The sequence below is a fragment of the Macaca nemestrina genome, chromosome 7, assembly GCF_043159975.1.
Source record: "Macaca nemestrina isolate mMacNem1 chromosome 7, mMacNem.hap1, whole genome shotgun sequence".
Lineage (NCBI taxonomy): Eukaryota > Metazoa > Chordata > Mammalia > Primates > Cercopithecidae > Macaca > Macaca nemestrina.
This window is the reverse complement of record NC_092131.1, coordinates 57,998,380-58,022,579: the sequence shown is the minus strand read 5'-3', so window position 1 is coordinate 58,022,579 and position 24,200 is coordinate 57,998,380. Positions and strand designations below refer to the sequence as shown.

Sequence of the window (24,200 nt, the reverse complement as noted above, 5' to 3'; positions counted from 1 at the left end):
GGACGAAAAGATAGAACTTTGATGACGCTGTAGCTCCCATACCAGCCAGACTCCAGCCTTCTTTTATATGAGAGAGAAATAAGCTTCTATTTTGTTGAAAACTCTCTTACTTCTTCATTCACCCAGGACATCACAAGCTTAGGAATCTTGGAAAGGCTTTGACAGAGGAGTGAAAAACTGGCGTGTTTTGGTTTGTTTATTTGTTTCAGTTAAATAAACTGTAAGATAAAGGTGATTTAAAATGACAAAATACAGTCTCTGAGCTCAGTCATAAAAAGGAATCAAGGGATTATGTAATTGCATTATGTGTTTATTTGGTCTAAACAAAAAAGAGCTTTATTCTGTCATGTAAGTGAGAAGTGCAGAGGTCACGTGGGCTTCAGGTAAGGCCTCATGTGCAGCTGGTCGAGTCAATGAAGACCCAGTGACTCTCTGTGTCTTCTTAGTCTACCATGGTGGCGGCTTTATTCTTGGGCTGTCTTGCCAGATGATCACAAGATGGCTGCCAGACACCACCTGCGTTATGGATGTTCTCATTCACGTTTCCTCAGAGAAAGGAAACTTCTTTCCCAGAAGCCCCTGGCAAAGTCACCTTGCATTGGCCTGCTTTGGGTCACTATCCCTAAGCCAATCTCTGGGGCTAGGATGATGGGGGTCACTGGTTGGCTTAAACCTCCCAAGGTCTACCCAGAGAATTGTGACTATGTGAATCCCTGCCAACAGCATGGCTGGGAAGTATGGGACCCTGCTAGGAAAGAGAAAAGAAGAAAAATGCCTGTGGGGAGGCCGCCCTATGCCCTATGTTTTTCCTGGTCATCCTCACCAGGTAATGTTATTTAAAGGACTTTAATTTTTTAAAAGGCAAATTGCTCCCAAAAGGTCTATTGCTCTCAAATGTCATTTTCAGTAGCCTGAAACCCAGTATTAGGCTTACTGGTTTGCGGTAAGGCGCGGGATTTCCTGAAAAACCTTTGCTTCACTCATTCAACTTACCTCATTCATTAATTCCTCGGTAGACATTTCTTGGGTGCTGGTACGTGTCGCACACTCTGCAGGTCTTGCCTGAGAGGATAAACACATCATAAGCTATTAGGATCGATGGCACTAGCACATGCGGCACTCGTACTCTTCGTGAAGGTCAGGAAGCAAGTAGGAGGGCACGGGAAATAGGACAGGTAAGTTTTGATCGTGAGGAGGGAACAGGCCTAGGAGTTGGGCATAGGGTGACGCCCAGAGAGACTGCACCTGCATGAGTCCCTCAGTGAGGACCTGGGGTGGGTTCTTGGTTCTCTGAACCTCAGAAAGGGAGACTGCTGTGAGGGCTGCATTTGGGGACTTGAAGCGGTGCCTGTTTTGCCGTCTTACCAGGGCAGGCTTTGTAATTGGGGTTTCCGGTCCCCCAGTTAGGAAGTCTCTGGGGGAAAGATGACTAGAGTCTGTGGTTCTTGATTTGGGCTTTGAGAGGATTTGGGGGTCAGATGCTAGGAAATGAGAGTGACATCTCCGAAACTTCCAGGAAGAATCTTCCCCAGTCCAGCTTGTCTGCTGCTCTCCTGACGCTGGAACAGCTTCTCGGGAGTTTTCCATTTTTCATGGCACAATTCTTTCTCCTGCAAGCATAAGAGAATAAGAGCTTCATAACCCAAATAGTTCACAGCGTGGTATTCGCCTCTATTTAAAATCATCTCCCACTGGGTTCAATTAACAATGTACATGTCAAATTATGTCACACCCATTACTTGCTCTAATTTGGTCAGGCTGGGTCAGGCAGTCCCTGAACTGATGGAGCTGTTAACCTCCCAGCAGAGAGTCACGGCTGCTGTGCCTACACTGCCCTTGGCCTTGGCTGTGTCAGGGCAGAACACTGTACTGGGAAAGTACCAGGCAGTGCTGCAGGAAAGGTCAGGTTCGTGACGACGGTGACCAGTCATCAATCCCTTTACTGGAACTTTGCTTCTAGAGATGACTATGTGGGTTGAATCGTGGCTCTGTCATTTAGCAGCTGTGTGATCTTGGGCACGTTAACTTTTCTGAGCCTCATTTTCCACATCTGTAAAATGAGACTATTATAACACTTCACTTATATTTATACTTTTAATTATATTGATATTTATTTCACTAGGGTTGTGGTGAGGATTAAATGCCATAATGCATGTAAAGTGTTTCGCATAATGCCTGGCACTTAGCAATAACTCAATACCAGCTATTTAATAGTAGTATTTAATTTTTTAAAAATCTTGGCCAGGCACGGTGGCTCACGCCTGTAATCCCAGCACTTTGGGAGGCCAAAGTGGGCGAATCACAAGGTCAGGAGATCGAGACCGTCCTGGCTAACACGGTGAAAACCCATCTCTACTAAAAATAGAAAAATTAGCCAGGCGTGATGGCGGGCGCCTGTAGTCCCAGGTACTGGGGAGGCTGAGGCAGGAGAATGGCGTGAACCCAGGAGGCGGAGCTTGCAGTGAGCCGAGATCGCGCCACTGCATTCCAGCCTGGGCGACAGAGCCAGACTCCATCTCAAAAAAAAAAAAAAGGAAAAAAAAAAGAAGAAAAATCTTGTTTGGTCCCTCAAAACTGGGATTCCATCTGAGATCACATTCAGGAAATATTTCATCAGCCCTCAAGAAACTAGGAGAAGACAGGCAGTCTTTCCTGGAATGGGTAGAGGGGAGCCAAAGGATCTGCAATGGTACCTAGACATCAGGATTATTGATATGTGTGCCAAGAGCAACCCTGACTTTAAGAATACCTCTGTGGCCGGGCGCGGTGGCTCACGCCTGTAATCCCAGCACTTTGGGAGGCCAAGGCAGGTAGATCACGAGGTCAGGAGATCGAGACCATCCTGGTTAACACAGTGAAACCCCGTCTCTACTAAAAGTACAAAAAATTAGCTGGCCGTGTTGGTGGGGCGCCTGTAGTCCCAGCTACTCAAGAGGCTGAGGCAGGAGAATGGCGTCAACCCGGGAGGCGGAGCTTGCAGTGAGCCGAGACAGCGCCACTGCACTCCAGCCTGGGCAAAAGAGCGAGACTCCGTCTCAAAAAAAAAAAAAAAAGAACACCTGTGTGGGCACAGAAAGTTTCTTTTCCTGCCTTGGGGTTTCACAGGTCAATCAATCTGTGTGGTCAATCTCTTTGTGGTCAACCTGCAGAGCCCCAAGGAAGAAGGTAGAAGGGTGTTGGCCACTCTCTCCATTTTAGAGGTAAACTGAGGCACAGAGAAGTCTCCACACACATGTACAGTACTTTTCATCTCCTCTCAAAAAACAAGGGAAACTGCAGTAATTGTGGAGCTAGAGGCAGAATCTCTTGCCCAGAGAGACTTGAGACTGAGGCCAATATTGGGGAAAATTACCTTGGTTTACAAGCACAAAGACTATGCTTCTTACCCTCTCTCCACATCCAGAAATCCCTGGGGCACATCAGCAGCCTCCTTTATGATACATCCAGGAGACACATAGCATGTAGTAGAAAAAGCCCTGGGTTGTAGTCAAGAAACTTGTACTGTAATCCCAGTCCCACGAAACCAGCGATGTGGCCTTGGAAATGTCACTGAACCTAGTACTGTACTTGAGAAACTGAATGGAAAGGTTTGGACTATATCAGTGGTTCCCAAACCTGGATGCTCATGAGAATCCATGTGTGTGCATATGTGCATATGTGTGTGTGTGTTGGGGCAGGGGTAGCTGGAACCTAGGAATCTATATTTTGTTTTTTGTTTGTTTTTTGAGACAGAGTCTCACTCTGTCACCCAGGCTGGAGTGCAGCGGCACAATCTCGGCTCACTGCAACCTCCGCCTCCCAGGTTCAAGCGATTCTCCCACCTCAGCCTCCCAAGTAGCTGGGATTACAGGCGTGAGCCACCACGCCTGGCCGGAATCTGTACTTTGGAAGTGTTTAGAAGATTCTCAAGAGCAGTCACTGTTGGGGACCCTGGAACAGATGCTTTCTAGAGTGCCTTGCTGGGCTCTAACATTTTCTGACTCCAAAGCCTCTTTTAGCACATCCCATACAATTCAGTCCAAAGGCAATGTCAGCCCTCACAGTCAGCTCCCATGAGCGAATCAGTGTGTGATCCCACGTGCGTGGGGCTGTCTGTGTGTTCAGGCCCTGGGTCCTGTCTGTTTCTCGGCTAATTTGACACTGAAGCCTGCATCTTGGGCTCACCTGGGGCCAGTGGTGCCTGGACCCTGACTTGCTCCAGAGGGTCTCGGGCCTTCTTGCCATTGTGCTGTGGTCTAGAACACCAGCTGCACCTGCCCTGAGTCCAAGAGCACATTAGGAATCCTGACCAGCCTCCCCCGCACCCTTGAGGCCAGCGTCCTTCACAGGAGTTTTGAATTCACAAAAACGTGTCTCCAGCTGTCTCAGAGTTATGAAAAGTCTCTGTGTTAATAAGGAGCTGTGGAATGCCAGGGCTAAAGCTGTCTTTAACTCTTCTTTCAAAACATTCAATCCTGACATTCTTTGGCTTAGTAAATGGGGAGGAGGCTTTTGCGTTTGTGTAGGGGCGAAGGAAGGAATAAACTGTGGCTCCCAGGGCTAACTTCTGTCCAGGAAACATGGGTCTAGACGTCCTCTGAGTCGCAGAGAGAACAGGAGAGTGGGGCTCTGTGGTGGGAGTGACACAGTGGCCCCTCGCCTGCAGGACACTCCAAGCAAGTGGGGTGGGGCTGCATGGGTGAGTGTTGGGGTGCAGTGAGCAGAGGAGGGGGTGCTGTGTGCTCACCCACCGTGTGCTCTTACCCGCTGCTGTTGTGTAGGAACACAGTCTAGTGTTGCCAAACACGGTGAAACTTGTGATTCTTGGAAGAAATCAGGAATCTCAATTTTACCTGAATTTTCCTAATTTTAAAATGATGGCACTTAATTTTTACAATTCCTTAGGCCGGGCATGGTGGCTCATGCCTGTAATCCCAATACTGGGAGGCTGAGATGAGAGGATCACTTGAGACCAGGAGTTCAAGACCAGGCTGGGCAACATAGCAAAACCCCAACTCTATTTTTAAAAAACAAAAACATAAAAAAAAAAATTCCTTAGACCAAGCAAATTGAACCTTCAGGCTATAGTCTGGGTAGAGTCCTGGCCGCAGGACTGGTCTGGGTGTGCTCTAATATTCTGCCCCCAAATAGGAAGAACCCAAAGGAGGTCCTTATATCTTAAAAGCCTCAATCCACTTGGTGGATTTAGGATAAATTATACTTGGTGACGTCCGTTGTTGGAGGGAGAAGGAAGGCTCTGGCTCTCTAAAGCCTTAGAATCCACTTTCTCTGCCGCTGTGTAACAGCCTACTACAGCACCATGGATCGGCAGTCCTCACCTTCCTTCTCCCTCTGTCTGTCCACTGCTCCCAATAAGCCCTGATGACAGCGGGCTCAGATGGTGCCAGCAGAGCACTCTCCCTGGCTCTCCTCAGGAGTGTAGCCAGGCTACAAGCTCTCACACTGTCTCCTTTCCCATTCTAGAAACAAATTTAAACCCAAGTAACAGAGAGGTACCCTGTAACACCAATCACTTTGAGCTATAATTTAGTTTTTAAAGGTAAATAATTTTTTTGAGACATGGTCTTACTGTGTTGCCCAGGCTGGAGTGAAGTGGTGCGATCATGGCTCACCATAGTCTCTACCTCCCGGGTTCAAGGGATCTTCTCACCTCAGCCTCCAGAGCAGGTGGGACTATTGGCATGAGCCACCATGTCCAGTTAATTTTTGTATTTTTTGTAGAGACAGGGTTTTACTATGTTGCCCATGCTGCTCTTGAACTCCTGGGTTCAGACGATCCACCCTCCTTAGCCTCCCAAAGTGCTGAGATTATAGGCATGAGCCACTGTGCCTGCCAGGCCAAAGGTAAATAATGTATGTACTCTGATACTATATCAGAAACTATTTGTGACACGTGTCACAGCAGATGAGTGGTGACAATAGAATTTCTATATAGGAAACTCTTGCGAGTGGCATTTTGTTTGGGAGGCTAAAGGAAGGCTAAAGGAATGGCTAAAGGACTTTATGTAAAGCTACATCGGTATTTGTTGTATATTAAACTCTTTTGATTTAAATTGCACTTTTTTTTTTTTTTTTTGTGACACAGAGTCTCACTCTATCACCCAGGCTGGAGTTCAGTGGCGCAATCTCGGCTCACTGCAACCTCTGTCTCCTGGGTTCAATCAATTATCCTGCCTCAGCCTCCTGACTAGCTGGGACTATAGGCCTGCACCTCCACACCTGGCTAATTTTTGTATTTTTAGTAGAGATGGGTTTTCACCACGTTGGCCAAGCTGATCTCGAACCCCTGAGCTCAGGTGATCCGCCTGCTTCAGCCTCCCAAAGTGCTGGGATTATAGGTGTGAACACTAAGCCCAGCCTAAACTGCACTTCTGTTTTAAAAACAAAGTTGTGATGGTTAATTGTATGTGTCAACCTGACTGGCCTGAGGTGCCCAGGTAACACCTTGTTTCTGGGTGTGTCTTGGAGGATGTTTCCAGATGGAATCAGCATTTGTATGGGTGGACACAGTCAGGTTGCTTGCCTTCCCCAATGTGAGTGGGCATCACCCAATCCTTTGAGGGCCTAAATAAAACAAAAGGTAGAGGAAGGAGGAATTTACCCCTTTTTTCTGGCCTCACTGCTTGACCTGGGACATTTTATGTGGTGAGCCATGATCGCAGCACTGAACTCCAGTCCTCCACTGAGATCTCATCCATCCGCTCTCCTGGTTCCCAGGCTTTCCAACTTGGGTTGTATTATAATATCACTAGTTTTCCTGGGTCTCCAGCTGGCAGATGGCAGATCACAGGACTTCTCGACCTCTATGACCCCAGAAGCCAATTCCTCGTAATAAATTTCCTTTTATTTACATACACACCACACACACACAAACACACACACACACACACCTCCTACTAGTTCTGTTTCTCCGAAGAACCCCAATAAACAAAGAAAACCTCCAGGAGCCACGCCTTGACACTGCCCCTGTGACTGGTCAGGACACATGGAAGGATATGAAGGTATGTAGAGACCCGCTTTGTTCCAGATGGGGAGGAAAATGGTCAGAATGAAGTCCCAGAACAACCCAGGGAAAGTGTAGACCCTACTGCTAAGGCAAAAATTCAATGTTGAGGGTGAGAATTTTCAGTCTGGTTCCTGAAAGTGTCCTGGACCAGGAAGATGCATTCTCACCACCACGCTGGGCCATTCTGGATAAAACCAAACCTGCTTCTTGGCAAAGGTCGGTGGTAATGTCAGTAGCGTCTCAGACACCTGCCCGTGGATGCCTTCTGCCAGGCAGCCAGATGGCTCATTATGACCCACATGTAGCCCTCTAGGCCGGGTGCCCTGGCTTGGTGACAGCAGATGGCCTGGGGGGCAGGGCCTTGGTCTCATTGCTCAGAGTGTTCCCAGAGACCGTCTTGGGATTGGCAAACTAAGACACTAAGGAAGATTTCCTTAGACCTGGGTGGACCGAACTTAGAGTTTACTTCTAAGTAACTTCTAAACTTGAGAAAATTAGAATAAAATGAAGTATACTTACTACTTGCCAGGAAGTGGTTGAATTCTTGCCGTTACCATAATGCTGCTATTTGGTATTATTTCAAGTAAGTAATCAGAGGGTTTCAATATTCAAAAATAAATAAATAATGGCTAAGTGTGGTGGTTCATGCCTGTAATCCCAGCATTTTGGGAGGCCAAGGCGGGCGGATCATGAGGTCAGGAGATCGAGACTATCCTGGCTAACACAGTGAAACCCTGTCTCTATTAAAAATGCAAAAAACTAGCTGGGCGTGGTAGCACGTGCCTGTTATCACAGCTACTCAGGAGGCTGAGGCAGAAGAATCACTTGAACCCGGGAAGCAGAGGTTGCAGTGAGCTGAGATCACGCCACTGCACTCTAGCCTGGGCGACAGAGCAAGACTCTGTCTCAAAAATAAAATGAAATGAAATAAAATAAAATAAAAATAAATAAATATACAAGAAAACCACTGACCCTTCACTAAATTGGTAGTTGTCATCACACTTAATCACTGCCTTGCCGGCATAGCATTCCCTTCTGGAAAACCCATCAGCAGCAGCTGGCAGGAACTCACACCGTTCTTAAATTTATCTGTTAATAGATGGTTTGACTGCAACTTTTCTTAACTTTTAAGCAGCAGCAAAGGAATGTGATGTTTATTGCTGTTTTCCCCCAGGAACAAAGAAATCTGGTAGGACACACACAGGTACAGCATAGAGCTGCTTTCGGAGTTATGCATAATGATTTTTTAAGTTGGAGTGTGTTTGGATGAGGAGGGACAAGAAAGCTCCTTCTGCAGGGGAGGTGGTCGCCACTGCAGCTTCATCTGTCCCTAGGCCACCTCCCTGCAGCCACCCCAGGCGGTTGTGCTGGGCGTCATGTCCTGGCTGCTTTCCTCTGAGTCACAGGACTCACCACAGCACTTCTTCCTCCACCTCCTTCAGGTCTGGCCAGCCAGGAAGTCACAACCACAGATAAGAGGTTCTGTGCTGAGCATCTTCATTGGCCCCCAAGTGAGGCCAGAGGTAGATGGTGATGGGTCTGAGGCTTGGGGCCACTTCACAGGACAATCATCTTTATACTTTTCATTTTGGTTTTAGAACTCTGTGGGATTTCTTTATCTCAAATGCCCTTCTCAGTCTACAGACCTCCTGAAGGCTCATGTGGTTTGCTAGGTATTAGTCTGCTCAATACAGATGACAAGATAGTGGGCGAAACAAGTGGTCTGGTAACGTAAGTTCCTGATGACATGAGATGTACACGGTGTATGTGCAATTTCTCAACACATGTTTGACCTAAACACTTGCAAATACACCATTCTGAGCTGAGAGAGTGACTTTGTTTTTGTTTTTGTTATTTTTTTAAGCAATGACATTAATCCAACAATCATTGGAGAATGCCTACTATTTTCCAGGTATTTTCACAAGACCACAAGATTCAATGCGAGAGATCCCCTGCCCTCTAGAGTTTTACAGGTTAATGGAAAGGGGTTTTTACCAAGAAGCGCAAATCCAAATTACTCTTGCTTCTTATGTTAGCAACCTCACAGTCAGGAGTAAGCAGCAGGCCGGGCGCGGTGGCTCACGCCTGTAATCCTAGCACTTTGGGAGGCCGAGGCGGGCGGATCACAAGGTCAGGAGATCGAGACCATCCTGGCTAACACCGTGAAAACCCGTCTCTACTAAAAAAATACAAAAAACTAGCCGGGCGTGGTGGTGGGCGCTTGTAGTCCCAGCTACTTGGGAGGCTGAGGCAGGAGAATGGCGTGAACCCGGGGGGCAGAGCTTGCAGTGAGCCGAGATCGCGCCACTGCACTCCAGCCTGGGACACAGAGCAAGACTCCGTCTCAAAAAAAAAAAAAAAAAAAAAAAAAAGGAGTAAGCAGCAGCAGCCAAGGGGCACACAGAGCCACAGGCTAAACACAGTCCACAGCTTCCTGTAATCAAAGGGCTTCAAAGATTTGGAAGACACATTTCTTTTTATTTTTAAAGCAACCACACACCTATTCTGGAATAGTGTACAAAAATCACATAGACCATCCTGACTCCTAACCGAATCCCCTCGTCCACCATGAGAGGACGAGGGCACTTTTTGGCATGATGGAGAGAAGGGAGGGGGCAGGGGTGGCCAGAGAGGCGGCTGGAGTGGAGGCGGAGGCACCATGGGAATGTAAACTGCAGGATGCATCCTGAGGCAGTCAGGGTTCAGGGCATTCTTGTGGGTGGTCACTTGGGCCCTAGATTAAAGGCAGAAACACAGAAATGCCTTGGGGGATGTTGTAAACTTCAGCAGCTCTATCTGTTGTTCCAGAAATGAGGGAGAAACATTCACCAGAAGCTTCAGACTGGGAAGAGACAGTCTTTGAAGCAACCCAGGGGCTTCTTAGCTGCAGCGGTGTCTGCTTTGAAGTTCAGTCCACTCTCCCCAGGAAGCCGGGAGGCTCTCAAGTGCTTGCAGCAAAGAAGTTTCATAAAACAGATAGAGCAGAGAGAGGCATGCTGCGCCCTCCAGCATGGCTGCCTGGCAGGAAGCTTTGCTGAGTAACTTTGGTTTTAGTTGGAAACCTTCTGTCATGTTCCTGTCGGGGCAGGGTGGGGAGTGTGGGCTGCACTGTGGCCGGTGGGTTAGATTTCCTCCTTCCATGCAGTGGACAGGGATGCAGGGTGGGGGCATGAAGCCATGGACAAGTGGAGAACTGACCTTGAGAAGACGGAGAGGTCACCACAGAGGGTTTCCAACTCACAAAAGCATTTGTGCTATGGGGAGGACAACGGACGCTGGCCTATAGAACAGGCCACTGGAGATTCCAGGGCAGAGCCCTGCCCAGGCCTCCAGACTTGTGGCTTTAATTATCCAGTTAGTCATAGGTTTACTGTCATCCAAGTTTAAGAAGCTTGACTGTGACCCATGTGCAAAAAAAAGTTGTTCAGGCTTTTTTTTTTTTTTTTTCTTAAAGCCACTCTGGGCTGCTCAGCAGGCTAAGGCAGGATCCTCAGAGCCCGCCAGCCCTGGAGAAGTGGGGACTGCCTACTTGCACTTTTTTTTCCTTTCTTAGGCACTTTTATCTTGAACGCAGAGCCTCAGGCATTGGCCAGTCTGGTTAATCTGGAAAAACTTAAGAGCCAACAGTTTATTTCTGCTCAGAGGGCAGTTTCACTAGCACAGAGCACGTGGTGAGCAGAGCCCAAATTACAAGGCTGGGGGGTGCAGGTGAGGTGCTTCGACCCTGATGGGCGCTGGGCTGCTCACTCAGTTTTACACAGGAAGTGGTAGGGCCCTGTCTCCCCTGGCCCCTGCCCATGCCCCAGGAGAAATGGGTATGTTTGGGTGGTACCCTCCTGCATGGGCAGAGGCAGGTGATTGTATCGCCAGCCCTGGAGCTCAGTGTGCACAGCTTGGGCTTCCATTTGGAGGAACCTGATCCTTGGACTTGAACACTCTGCTCTTTGTGTTTTGCACAACAGGAGTCCTGCTCCTCGCTTAGCTCAGCACAGTGAGTCCCCTGGTTTCAGCTTCCCTCCTGAGCACCTGATGGTTGTTGGTTTACTGTGACTCACTGCCATTATATCTGCCTGGGCTTATGTTTCCAGCATCTCACCAGAGCTGCTGTGACCCATCTCCTGGGCAAAGCCTTCCACACAGAGGCTGCCAGGCCAGCAGGACAGGAGACCCAATCCATCCATCAGCATTTGAGTAATTCCATCCACACATACTTCTCTTCCAAACACCCGGGCTATTTTCCTTTCCCTGAGCCATGCAAGCCCAAGGCGCCAGCAGGGCTGCGTGCTCTCAGGAGCAGGACACGTCACATCACCTTGAGTGCGCCAGGGGCCCTGCCACAATGATTTCTTTGTGAGGTCATCTTTGCAGCGGTTTCCTGAAGCTCTGGCCTCCTTCCTGGTATCTTCACACATTCTAGGTGTTTCAATTCAGTAAAAACATAAGGGCCTTTTGACTGCTCACTCCTGCACTTCACACTGGGGAGGATACAGAAGTCCCCAGAGAGTGCCCTGGATGACAGAATGTAGTTCAGAGGTATCTAAGGTAGGCTGCACCTAAAAGGGTCCTACAAAGAAAGAATTCCGGGGCCAATTAAATTTGGGGATCCGCATAGTCCATCTCTCTCTTGGTGATTCAAAACATGTATTTATACATATTAAAGGTTCTGAGAAGTCCTGTAAGTAAATCCTGCTCCACTTTTTAACCCACCATTTCCCAAACTCAGCATGATACTGATATTAGCATGCTACTCTTTTCATGTAACACCTACTTATATCTTAAGGAACTAATTGATCTTTTGAGATATATTTTAGGAAATGATCTAACAGTGGTTTTCAACCTAAGGAAACACCTCATTAGAGAGTGCTTGGGCATAGGAGGTGGCATTTTGGGTTGTCACAACGATGGGGAGGTGCTACTTGCATTTCATACACAGGGGTTGTGAGGGCGGGGGCGGCTAGTGGTTACAGTGATGATGCAATGCAGCCCGGTCCCAAGCCGGGGGCGGGGCACTGTCCTGCCCTAAATGCCCACAACTCTCCCCACGCCACTCTCCCACCCCACTGAGAAGCAGTGGTTGGGCCCACGCTCAGCATTGTGTTCCAGGCCCTCTCTGCGGGTTCAAACGCCTCTTGATGTCCTCTTGGTCTCTGCCTCCTTGCTTCTTCTAGTTGGGATGCCTGCACGCTGGAGAGAGTTAGGTCTTTTGTGGCTCTGGTCCCAGTAGGAGATGACAGACACAACCAGAGGGCAGGGTTCCATGGTTCCACGGTTCCATCTACTCTAGAGGTGAAAAAGGAGTGTGTGAAGTGGCCCCTGGGAATAAAGAGAAAGCGCTCACCTTTCTGAAAAACTTTTCACCTCTCAGGGAAAGGGGACCTGAGACAAGCCAAAGAGAGAACTCTGGGTGCTCAGCCAACTCTTTGAGAAGGAAAGTGAGGATGGAGGCTAAAGCCCCTTCCATCCTTCCTGGTAACTCAGCGGAGACGCCAACACCCACGATCTGCAACTCAAAGTCAAGGGATTCCGAGTCCCTGCTTGTGTCAACACTGAAAACGCCCATGGCAACGGGCAAGTGCGGCCTGAAACGGCAAAGTGTGTGTTTCACAAAACAGGGGTGGCTCACGGCTGCAGCAGCCCGGGGAGGTGCTGGCCCTGCCTTCGAGGGGCTGGTCCTCAGGGGTGGGTGCAGCTTCGCGGGGCTGGCTCGGCGTCGCGCCGCGGCGGTTTGGGCGGGGGAGCAGCTCTGCAGGCAGGCGCCGCGGGGTGGGCTGCGGAGATAGCGGCAGGGCGGGGCCCCCGGGGGCGCGGGGACGCCCAGCGGCCGGATATCAGCCGCCACGCCCGCGTGGGCGGAGAAAAGAGCAATTTGACTTTGGACGCCGAGGAGGGATGCGGGTAGGGAATCCACCACCGGTCCTCCGGCGACTCCCGTCCTGCGCGCAGCAGAGGCAGCGCCGCCCGTGAACACCCCGGAGCCCGGTGCACGCCGAGCCCCGCAGCAGTTCTCCGCACCTCCGGTAAAGGTCTCTGCAGCAGTCCGAAGGCTCCTCTCCCAACCCAGAAACGTCTGCAATAAATTGCTTCCATGTGCTGGCTTCCCGCTTCCTCTTTGTCTCTCAGGGTTAATGTAGGAAAAGGGAAGTGGCATATATATATTTTTTTTATTTTGAAAATGACCTTTAGGGCAAAGTCCTGCCAAGTGTGTAGTTCAATAGCTCATTTTATAGATGAGGACACCGAGCTCCAGTGAAATCAGATTCCAGGTCACCCGCTGGTGTGCCGCCAAACCAGGTGGAGAACCCTGGTGCCTCCGCTCCTTGGGCATTTTGACTCTAGCATTCATGTCTGTTTTCCCTTCTTTAATACCCACTACAGCAAAAATTTTGTTGCTATTTCCCTCTGTTAAGAATTATTAAAACTAGGAGGAGGGGAAGCAAAAAGTTCTTTCAATATTAAATTAAAGCAATGTCTAACAAGCCCATTTGAGTCATTTGGCTATCTAGGGGAAGGTAACTTTGACTTTTTACTATAAAATAGAGTCCAAACATTTTTAACTCTTAGTTAGGCCAGGAGCCCCGGCTCAGGCCTGTAACCCTAGTACTTTGGGAGGCCAAGACAGAAGGATTGCTTAAGGCCAGGAGTTCAAGACTGGTGTCAGCAACATAGCAAGATTCCCATATCGATTTTAAAAAATAAACAAAATAAAATAACATGAGATAGTACTGTGTAGAAACTGTTAAAATGTAAGTGCTGTCTGGGTATGGTAGCTCACGCCTGTAATCCCAGCACTTTGGGAGGCTGAGGTGGGCTTGAGCTCAAGAGTTTGAGACCTGCCTGGGCAACATGGTGGTGTGTGCCTGTAGTCCCAGCTACTCTGGAGGCTGAGGTGGGAGGATGGTTTGAGCCTAGGCGGTGGAGGTTGCAGTAAACCAAGATCATGCTACTGCACTCCAGCCTGGGGGACAGAGCCAGATACTGTCTCAAAAAAAAAAAAAAAAAAAAAAAAAGGTAAATGTTTTTCTGTTCTGCAGAGATGCAAATGATTCCTATCTCGTCAGATAAATTACCCCAAAAGTTACAGTTTTGCTGCCCTGTAGCACGCACGTTAACCAGTTTTGTATCTAACTTTGTGATCTTTTTTTCTTTTTTTTTTTCTTTTTTTTTTTTGAGACGGAGTCTCGCTCTGTCGCCCAGGCTGGAGTGCAGTGGCCGGATCTCAGCTCACTGCAAGCTCCGCCTCCGAGGTTCACGCCATTTTCCTGCCTCAGCCTCCCAAGTAGCTGGGACTACAGGCGCCCGCCACTGCGCCCGGCTAGTTTTTTTGTATTTTTTAGTAGAGACGGGGTTTCACCGCGTTAGCCAGGGTGGTCTCGATCTCCTGACCTCGTGATCCGCCCGTCTCGGCCTCCCAAAGTGCTGGGATTACAGGCTTGCGTCAGCATTCCTTTTCGTTCTCTGAGTTCACAGAATCTTTATTCTCGTAATCTCTTTGAATCAGTGTTGCCACCTTGCAAAGTCCCTTATTAATGAGTTACCTACCTCACTGATACATACTCACCACATCTTGTCAAGGCTTCATATTCCTCTCCCTGTATAGTCCCCACAAATATACACTATCAGCTTTCAGTGCACACCAAGCGCCCTGTTGATTCTCTGTCCCAAGTGGCTCCTCTGGAGCGTATGCATGACATCAGGGGGACATAGGGCTTTTAATTGTCAAAAGTGTACAAACTCAGCACATTATTCCAAATAATCTCTGCCCCTGACCCCTCATATTTTGATCATGCTGTATCTGTGATCTGGGGCTGGGGACTCTGGCCCTCAAGATGCCTACAGTGCTCTCGGCCCCTGCTAAGAGCCTCTGCCCACACACGGGGTCACGTGCATAACCCTAGAACTCTGCGCATGGCTGGATGAACTGTGGCGTGCACCTGATCCAGGCAGCAGCCCACTTCCCGGTCGGTCAGCCAGTGAAGGAAGGCTCAGCCCCACAAGGCCAGTGAGATTCTCTGTCTTGGCAAATTGCTTAGAGTGAAGACTTGGTAGTAAAGGAGAAGGAGATAAAGCAGCCACTTGAGGCCCTGAAGCAGCAGACACTTAAGCAGCAGGAGGAAGATCCCGGCAGAGACAGAACACCTGAGTTTTCCACATGGCCCACGGAGCTTGGAGGCACAGAGGGATGGGCCCCTCTGCTAAGTGGCAAGAAGACGAAATGTCTGTGTTGTAGAACTGTGTGTGATCTTGGAAGGCCTCTCGGTTCCTGAACGGCATCTTGGGTTCTGTCAGGCTCCACGCAGGTTCTACTGCTCCTCTTCCTCCAACAGGCCAAGGTGTGTGGCTTTTCCAGGGTTGCCATCCAACCTGTCACTTGGTCTGTGGCCCTTAGTTTCTTCTCCACATGTGGCTGTAAAAGAAACTCCACAATCCCAGAGGGAACTCAGTGGGCCCCTTCTTCTTCCAATCCAAAAACCTTGATTCACTCTTTTACTTTTTCTACCAACTTAATACGTTAAATAATAATAAAAAAAAAATTGTTACCTTTGTTCAGCCAACTCTCTCCAGGCTCATCAATGATTTTCTAGGAAATAATAAGTTTCCTTGGTTAGGCCTGCCCTTCCTCTCTGTCTGTCTCCATTCATGTTTGAGCATTCATTCATTCTCTCCACAAGCACATCATGGATTCTAAAATGAAGAAGGCAATATTTGCACTTTGAAGATTCTCACAATCTTGCATGTGCAGTGTTACAAGAGTGGGGCTGGTGCAGGAGTGAAATGGGAGGACGTGTCCTGAGATTTGGGCACCAGAACCTTGAGTGACAAGGTGGGGGTGGGGAGAGGAGCTTTTCCTCCTGGCTTTTCCACAAACACTGACTTTCATGCCTCTGGCCTGGAACCACAGGTAACCAAAGCCATATGTTCAACTTGCATTAACTAAATGGTGGCCTCAGCAACATTTCTGGTGCTGCTTCTGTTGCTTTGGCATTACGATGTCTTCAATATTTGTTACTGTGTGTCATTTGTCATGTTTAACCCAGTGGCTCAGGTTCTATTCGTCTGTAAAACTTAAATGTTGAGAGACTTCTGTTCTTGGTTTATTCCATGGGAACATATCTTCTATAGGTTGAACCTCCAACGGTCTTCCTTCTTGATTTTTCTGGGAGATGACTGTAATTTTTTTTTTTTTTTTTTTTGAGACAGTGTTTCGTTCTTGTTGCCCAGGCTGCTGGAGTGCAATGGTACGATCTCGGCTCACTGCAACCTCCGCCTCCCAAGTTCACTTCTCCTGCTTTAGCCTACCCAGTAGCTGGGATTACAGACATGTGCCACCATGCCTGGCTAATTTTGTATTTTTAGTAGAGACGGGGTTTCTCCGTGTTGGTCAAGCTGGTCTTGAACTCCCAGGCTCAGGTGATCCACCCACCTCAGCCTCCCAAAGCGCTGAGATTACAGGCGTGGGCCACCGCGCCCAGTGTAGTCTTAATTGCTTTTAGGAAATGGCTGTGCTATAAACACAAAATCCTACTAATACCCAGTTCTCAGCCCCAAACGGAAGAAAGATTACATTTCCAGTCTAGTTTCTAATCCCAAGTATCCAGGCACCCAGGATGGCAGGAGAAGGGAAAAGGTGGTGCCTTAAATGAGGGAAGGACATCTCAGGCTTGGCCAGTTCTTACTCTTCCCAGGGGCCACCCTCCAGCCCCACCCTGAGCAGGTAAGTGAGGCAGGCAGGCAGTCTGGGAACATGCGTGGGAGGGAATCCAATGGTGTTCTTCGGGCTGGGAAGACACAATGGTGCTGCAGCCCTGGACTGTGTTTTTCTCTCCCACAAAGACCAACACTGGTGCTGCTGACATCATGACAGGTTTGATCATTTTTATTATGGGACGAGGGAGGTGTTATGGTGATGAAGAGTCCTGTGAGCTTGCGCAGGTCCCCTCAACTGCAGGCCATCCAGGCTTCCTTCTCTACAGTAAAGACAAGGAGAATGGCTGCTTCCTAAGGTGATGGCGAGGTAGGATGAGGAGTGCAGATGGCCCACCCTGCTCCCGGTGGTAACTATGTGTATGATTTCCTTTGGAGAGAAGACAGAGATTGCCCTTCTGATCCTCCCAGCTGTAAATGTGGGCTGGGGCAACTTTTAGACACAAACAGGGCACTCCTGGCTATGGGGCCTCAATGTTTTCCTTGAGGTGGAGCATCTAGGCATTTCCCTGAGGTTTCTGAGGCCTGAGCGGGGTGGGGTGGGATGTGGCTCGTGCTGACAGGTGTTCCCCACCCAACTTTGTGCCCTGGGGAGGGAGATCTACCTGCACCTCCCGCTGCACTGGATCTGCAGGGAACTGGGGCCGCCCTTGGACACCTCAGGCACAGGCCCTCATCCCCTGCCCAGCTGCTCTTTACACCCATCCCTGTGTCCAGGAAGATTTTGCCATGATTTCAAAAAAGAAATGATTATTCAGAAGGCATTCTATATATTTCCTTTTTTTTTTTTTTTTTCAGACGAAGTCTCGCTCTGTCACCAGGCTGGACTGCAGTGGTGCGATCGGCTCATTGCAACCTCCGCCTCTGGGTTCAAGCGATTCTCCTGCTTCAGCCTCCCGAGTAGCTGGGATTACAGGCACGTGCCACCACGCCCGGCTAATTTTTGCATTTTTAGTAGAGATGGGGTTTCACCATGTGGACCAGGATGGTCTTCATTTCTTGACCTCATGATCTGCCCACCTTGGCTTCCCAAAGTGCTGGGATTACAGGCGTGAGCCACTGCACCCGGCCAGCATTCTTCTATGTAGTTCTAGGGTCCCTGCTCCACTGTACAGCAAGTGGCCACACCCTTAGCATCTTCCTTGCCTATCCCAGACCCTTACAGCACTCAGCTTGGAAAAGACCCTTACAGCACTCAGCTGGGAGCCACGATTATGTTTGTAATCCCAGTACTTAGGGAGGCCAAGGCAGGTGGATCGCTTGAGCCTAGGAGTTTGAGACCAGACTTCGCACCATGGCAAAACGCTGTCTCTGTAAAAAAAAAAAAAAAAAAAAAAAAAAATACAGAAATTAGCCAGGCATGGGGATGTACCTGCAGTCCCGGCTACTGGGGAGGCTGCTGCAGTGGCAGGATTGCCTGAACCCAGGGAGGTTGAGGCTGCAGTGGGCTGTGATTGTGTCACTGCACTCTGTCTTGGGCGACAGAGTGAGACCCTGTCTCAAATGAAAACAAAATTTCAAAAAAAAAAAAAAATGCATTCTTGCCCTTAGAGGCTCCATCCTCCCCTCCCTCTTCTGATTTCCCTTCCTGCGTCTCTGCTATGTGTGTCTCTCTAATAAAGAACACTGAAATTAGTAAGCCAGGTTTGCCTCCTGGGCAGGAACTATGAAATCCAGGTGGCCTTGGTTGTAATAGGGGGAAAAAAAATACCTTTATTTTGTCTGCTTAGCGTTGTCCTGGTTTTTCTTTACATATTCCGTCCCCCTACCCCCAAACTCGCTGTGCTGTTCTGATGAGGCTGACCCCACCCAGATTCAGGACTGACCCAGGCCTGGCCAGTCAACAAGGCCTTCAGGCACTGGTCAGTTAAATGAGTCAGTCCCAGGACTCTTTGTATATATATGTATGTAATATTTGCAACTATTGGGAAAGTGTCTAGCTTTCCACAGGGACATCTAATCTATTCCAGCATGACCCTAAGGATGCCGGTAGCCATCTTGCCACTCTTGGGAGAGAGAGAGCCACAGAGACAAGGCAACTCTGAGAGCTGAGTCCTGATGACCGGTTGAAGCACCCAAATTCAGCAGTGTGTGAAGCCCCGAACTTCCAGTTACATGTGCTGATGAATTATCTTTTTTTGCTGAAGTCCATTTGAATTGGAGTTTATATCATTTGCAATTTAAAGAGAACTGATCACCAGCTGGCTCAAGTCTGATGTATAAACTGGTTTCTAGCAATCAAAAGCAATGTGTGGTAGGTACAGTGGCTCCAGCTTGTAATCCCAGCACTTTGAGAGGCTGAGGCAGGAGGATCACTTGCGGCCAGGAATTTGAGACCAACCTGGGCAACATAACTGGACCCCTCTAAAAATACATAAATTAAATTTTTTTTTTTTTTTTTTTTTTTTTTTGAGACGGAGTTTCACCCTTGTCGCCCAAGCTGGAGTGCAATAGCACGTTCTCGGCTCACTGCAACCTCCGCCTCTCAGGTTCAAGCGATTCTCCTGCCTCAGCCTCCCAAGTAGCTGGGATTACAGGCATGTGCCACCATGCCTGGCTAATTATTTTGTATTTTTAGTAGAGACAGAGTTTCACCATGTCGGCCAGGCTAGTCTTGAACTCCTGACCTCAGGTGATCCACCTGCCTTGGCCTCCCAAAGTGCTGGGATTACAAGCATGAGCCACCACCCCTGGCCTAAAAATAAAATTTTTAAAAAACAAGGTATTTCTTCAGGTAAAAGAGAAAAGTGAGGCAGGAAGAAAGAACAGAAAAACCTATGAGGGGAGGCTTAGTCTGTAAAACACTGCCTTCCGGCTGGGCACGGTGGCTCACGCCTGTAATCCCAGCACTTTGGGAGGCCAAGGCGGATGAATCACAAGGTCAGGAGATTGAGACCATCCAGGCTAACACAGTGAAACCCCGTCTCTACTAAAAATACAAAATAATTAGCCGAGCGTGGTGGCGGGTGCCTGTAGTCCCAGCTACTCGGGAGGCTGAGGCAGGAGAATGGCGTGAACCCAGGAGGTGGAGCTTGCAGTGAGTGGAGATTGCGCCACTGCACTCCAGCCTGGGCGACAAAGCGAGACACCGTCTCAAAAAAAAAAAAAAAAAGTAAGAAAAAAAAAGAAAAAACACAGCCTTCCACTTTTCCCCTCTTTATTAAAACCATTCCCCTCCCTTCATCATAGCCAGGTGATCTGTCTCCACTGTGCTTTTAGCAACATAGCCTTGAAAAAGAGACTCTGAGAGATTCACTCAAGTCATGCAGAATTTTGGGACAATGTGAGGTTTTCTCCCCAGGGATCCCTTCCGTGTTTGAATCCCCACACTCCAAGAGTCGTTCAGCAGTGGCCATGGGGACTGGCGTCCAGATCCCGACCCATACTTGGAGTAAGTTTTCCACTTTCAGAAGTCTCTCAGTCTTCAGGCTGAAGTTGACTCCAGTGGGGCGGGCAACCTCATGCCCTACCTAGGTGCCAGTGAGAATTGGATTCAGCTTTTAAAGGCCCCACTCTCTGCTTCCAAATGGTTTAAACGAAGACAGAAGTGTATTTCCTTCTCAGGTGAATGAAGTCTGGACTTAGTCTTCCTGAGGTTATCATGAACCAGGATCTCTTTATCCTGCTTTCTCCCCATCCTTGACATTTGGCATAAACTTTCCACGACTCCCTTGCCTCCCCTCTTCTCGCCCCATGCTGCACATGCCACTCTCACTTACTTCATTGGCTGGAACATGGAGACTCCGACAGCGAGGGAGGCTGGAAAAGGCATTCTTCATTCCGAGTGCTGTTTCATGTTGGGGGCCCATCACTAAGGAAGAAGAGCAGAATGGATATTTGGGGGATACTAGGAGTCTCTGACCTCTCATGCCACTCCATGATGTGCCACAGCAAAAAATCCTCACTGGAATAACTCCACTGCTGGCGATGCCAATGAAGGCCACTGCGGGAAAGAATAATTAATTCCAGACACATCAGTAAAGACACCCTCCTGTTATAAGTGCTGAGAGAATGGCTTGGGACCCCCTGGGGAAAGCTTCCCTATCATTCTCCATCCTGACCATTTAGAGATCACTACCCTCAGGGAGTAAGGTCTCAAATCCCATGTCAATGCCTCATGGACAGCTGGACTTACAAGGATTCAGGCCCGCAGACACAGTTTAGGAAACTTCCAGGGAGCCAGAGATCAGGCAAGGGAGCTGCGTCCCTACGTGACCCCATCTCAGCTGAGATGAGACAAGAGCAGCTTTCTTTGTGAAAAACTAAAGTGGGAAGTGTTTCTTGATGTTTCACTACAAGTCTGTATAGAGGGTCCGTTTATGAATAAGAGAATTGTGGAATTCCACACAAGGTTGTTGGATCTCAGAGAGCTCCTTCTGCAGCTCGGGAGCACTGTAACTGGATTCTCCAAATACCACTTTGGCAGGTCATTGACAACCATGTGACAAACTATCTTTAGAGAAGGAATCCAACCTCAACACCTCAACATTCACTAGTTAACACTTGCAGAGTGCTTAAAGTGCCGGTTGGAGCATGGTAGGGGCTCAGCAAATATTAGTGAAACATGTGCCTAGACATTCTGGATAAGAGAAGCCATTATTATTATTAGATATTTATGATGCATTTACTATGTATAAGGGATATAAGCACTCTGAAGGATCACAGAGATAAAAAAGACATTGTTCCTGCCCTCAAGGAGTTTACAATCTAATAAAGAAAATAAGAGGCTGGGCGCGGTGGCTCACACCTGTAATCCCAGCACTTTGGGAGGCCGAGGTGGGCGAATCACAAAGTCAGGAGATCAAGACCATCCCAGCTAACACGGTGAAACCCCGTCTCTGCTAAAAATGCAAAAAATTAGCCGGGTGTAGTGGCAGGCACCTGTAGTCCCAGCTACTCAGGAGGCTGAGGCAGGAGAATGGTGTGAACCTGGGAGGCAGAGCTTGCAATGAGCCGAGATCGCGCCACTGCACTCCAGCCTGGGCGACAGAGGGAGACTTCGTCTCAAAAAAAAAAAAAAAAAAAAAAAAAAAAAAAAAAAAAAAAGAAAGAAAGAAAGAAAGAAAATAAGAATTATTTCAAAAGGTTGTTTATTTCATGTCAGTTTCTAAAAACCAAAGCAAAAAATAATCAAGGTAAGAATCTGGGTTCCTGCCTCCCACATTTATAATTGTAAATGTCTTTTTTTTTTTAAAGCAAGTTTAAGAAAGTAAAGGCATAAAGAATGGCTACTTCATAGGCAGAGCGCCTATAATTGTGTCTTTGAAGAGGCTGGTTTTAATTTTTTTCTTTTATTTGTTTATTTTTAGAGATGGGGGTCTTGCTATGTTGCCCAGGCTGGTCTCAAACTCCTAGCCTCAATCAATCCTCCTGCCCTGGCCTTCTAAAGTGCTAGGATTACAGGCATGAGCCACTGCACTCAGTTAAGGCTGGTTTTAAAATCCTCTCATTTCTCCTAGAAGATGGAAAAGATGTGATGTGGGTCACATGGGCCAGGCTAGGGGGGTCATGGGCTGCACGCTGTCTTTGGAAACAACAGCAGTGGTGCCTCCTGTTCCTCTTGCTTCCTAGCTGAGCCTCTGCCTCAGTGTGCCCCTCTCCAAGATGAGACAACTGCACGTACGTCCTCCAGCTCCCTCCCTTCCTTGCACTCCTAGCTGCTGGAAGCCGTCATATCTGTGAATCACATAGAGCTTCCTGACAACTGGGCTTACATCAAATCTTTCTTGGCAATATAAGAATGAAACATCTGGTTTTTCAAACCGGCTGTTTTGAATTCATCTTCAGATGAGCTTTTCTCAGGAGAAATGAGGAGGGGAGGACAGAGAGCAGAATAAAATGCCCACAGGAGAGTAAAACAAGATGCCAGAAGACCAGGAGGAAGACCACAGATTTCCAGAGCCTGATCCTCTGCCACCGCACCCTGAGGGCAGCGCTTTGATTTCTGGGCACTCGTGTCCTCCATTCCATGCCTTCGGCAGCCACCACCCCAACCCTGGGGTCGTGCTCCTCCACACTGCACGACAAGTTTACTGCCTAGCAAAGTATGGCCCAGATCAACGGGGGCTTCAAAACCATCCACACTTACATTTCATTCATTCATTTGCTCATTTATTCATTCAACACTCATTGAGCACCAGTAGGTGTCATCTAGAAGTCTTGTCTCCATTTGCTATCAGCAAGGGTATCACCTTTTCTATACAATGAGTCTCATTTCCCAAGAGTGGTTTTGGATTTGAAAGCAGATGTTACTCAGAACCTTTTCTGAGGGCAGTGTCTCAGCTCCTCAGGGAGGCCCCCAGTTCTCCAAAGGATCCTTATACATCCTTGGCCCAGGTTAGCATCCATCTCCCTGCACATCCTCACAGATACTAAAAAGGATCAAAGCATCTTTGGACAGTCCTGGGTTGTCCCCAAGGAAATCAGAGGCACCTGGATGTAACTAACAAAGACTCTTTGTGTCAGTGGGGCTGAGTCACCTGACAGGTCTGAAATGTAACTTCTTCCTCTGGGGCCAGGAGGATGGAATCCGAAAGGCTAGAAGGATAGATCAAAATGAAGATAAAATTTTGAAGGAATGAAAGTCGAGTTTTGTACTTAGTGATTAAAAGAGGAAAAGAAATGATGAAGGAAAAAGGAATCTGATTTGACGGTGTTGTATGTGAAACTGACTTACAGACTTTGGTTGACTGCAAGCTCAAGGTGAACTAAGGCCTGATGTGGCAGCTGGAAACCTGAATGGACTTTGATTGTGTTCACAGAGTCAGGAGTGTCTAGTGAGGAGACAGTAGCCCCCTGGGTTTGTCACAGGTCAGGCCATTTGTAAAATATTAGGCTTAGTTCTGGGTCCATGTTTTAAGATACATTTTAACACATTGCAAGGACTCCCAGAGAAAGGTGGTATAAGTGTGGGAACCACACCACACAAGAAGCCACTGATGTTCATCTGTAAAAATGATTTATGGACATGACCACTTTCTTAAAATATCTGATTGTCGAGATGTAAAAGGGAGCCTGGAGAACTGAAGGCTGAGAAGGACTTCATTCTCAGATTGTGGGAGAGACCTTCTGATGTGGACTTCCACAACCTCTGGCCACTTTACCTCACAATTTGATCTGCATCTTCCTCTTTCCCTTCATGTCCTCCTGTCTTAGAGGAAGAATCATTCCTCTGCCTTCCAGAGGCTGACTTCATCCTCTCCCATCTCCTGCAGAACATGCCCTGCTAATTACTATCCCCTCTAGAATCCTTTATTTTTCTTTCTTCCCATAAGCCCACAAATACAAGGGAGATGATGAGTTGGGTACTTATTACATGGCAGGTGCATAGTAGTTAATCTGCCTTATCTTGATTAATCCTCAGACCAACCCAATGAAGTAGGTGATATCCTCTCCATTTACAGATGAAGAAACAGAGGTTAGCCGGGTGTGATGGCTCATGCCTATAATCCCAGCACTTTGAGAGGCCAAGGTGGACAGATCACTTGAGGCC

At 48.2% G+C, this 24,200-nt stretch overlaps 1 long non-coding RNA gene and 1 pseudogene across 1 annotated transcript; both read right to left on the bottom strand.

Moving 5' to 3' along the window:
- Positions 1 to 244: 244 nt before the first annotated feature.
- LOC105481851 (uncharacterized) lies at positions 245 to 7,695 on the bottom strand. The gene is made up of 4 exons (XR_011625365.1): positions 7,526 to 7,695; positions 1,366 to 1,610; positions 994 to 1,062; positions 245 to 516 (listed from the first exon to the last, which is right to left on the bottom strand). It is a non-coding gene; the product is annotated as an uncharacterized lncRNA (long non-coding RNA).
- A 2,880-nt stretch (positions 7,696 to 10,575) lies between these two features.
- LOC105481850 (uncharacterized) lies at positions 10,576 to 14,569 on the bottom strand (annotated as a pseudogene).
- Positions 14,570 to 24,200: the final 9,631 nt, after the last annotated feature.